Consider the following 1,299-nt stretch of genomic DNA (forward strand, 5'->3'; position numbering starts at 1 on the left):
CTGCCACCATCATTTCCCCTGTCTGGGCTAATCAGCAGGGTGGCCGAGTGTCAAGTGTCTCCGGTCACGCACTGGCGTCTGTCACTCTTACTTCTGCCTGTGTCCTAACTGGGATGGCCAGCAGCAACTGCAGTTGTTGTTCTTGGTCATGAGAGGGTCACCTCCCAGCTTGGAGTGTGAGGCAGCTGGATGGCTGCCCTGGCTCCTTGGCTTGTGCCAGGCCTGCATGAAATCATTAGAAAAAAGGAGAGGCAAAAGAGATTCCTGGGGCCAAGATGAGGAGTCTGCGTATAAGAAGAAAACAAAACAGGGAGAGTTTGACATGGACATCGGAGCAAGCTCTGCTCAGATTTCCTCTCCCACCACTCCTCAGTGCCCCTATGTATGCCTCCTCACAGTGGACACAGCAGTCCTCCAGGTTCTTCATACCCACTGGCAATACTACTGCTTGCTGTAGGGATCATCACACTGGACCTCTGTGCAATACTAGCTCTGATCCAGCAGCTGGACCTGTGCCACAAGCACTTCACCTTCCTCTGCCAAAACACATGCTCTGCATCACCAGGTTCCTCATGCAGCACCAGGTATCTCTCAACTCCCTACCCTCTTCCTAATTTTTGAGGTTCACAGAGAGTAAGCCTCTACTTTCTTATGTTCCAGCTGCACATCTGTATTTCACCTTCCTTCACCACTTGAACTTGCACCAAGTGGACAGGTCTAATGGCCTTACCAGTCAGGGTGCTGCCGATCAGGATCTCTGTGTTTCAAGGTTCAGCCACACACAACTATGGTTCTATTTTTAAAAGTACAAGTGAATATAATTTCTTAGATTATTTTTAAACCTAAGGACTTAGGCATTTTCCAGGAGGTTTTTTTTATGCTTTAAGGAGAATACACAATTCAGTCTGATAGCAGGTATCCGTACACTCATGTTCTGTACTGTATAGCTGAGCTCATCATCTGAAGGACCGGTGTTGCTGCACCATAAGGAAGTCCTCTTAGATGCAGCGTGCTCACAATAAGCAGGGAAAAGCTAACCTGATTATGCTGGGGGACTAGTAGCGTGAGTGAAGACTTCTACTGCCTTAGATCTCTTGAGGACAAACGAGATGAAAAACTTCAGACTCACGAAAATAATGCAGTGGGAAATCTTCAAGAAGGGACATGGGGCTGTTGTACCTGACAGTAAGGTCTTGAATTCATTTGGGGGAGTCCTGGCTAGGCATTCAGTTTGAAGTCTCAGACGTACTAAACAATTTTTTTTTTTTTAAATATTTTAAAAAAAAAAACTAAACAAAA

This window comes from Fulmarus glacialis, unplaced genomic scaffold (assembly GCF_000690835.1).
Source record: "Fulmarus glacialis isolate BGI_N327 unplaced genomic scaffold, ASM69083v1 scaffold28312, whole genome shotgun sequence".
NCBI classification, from domain to species: Eukaryota; Metazoa; Chordata; class Aves; order Procellariiformes; family Procellariidae; genus Fulmarus; species Fulmarus glacialis.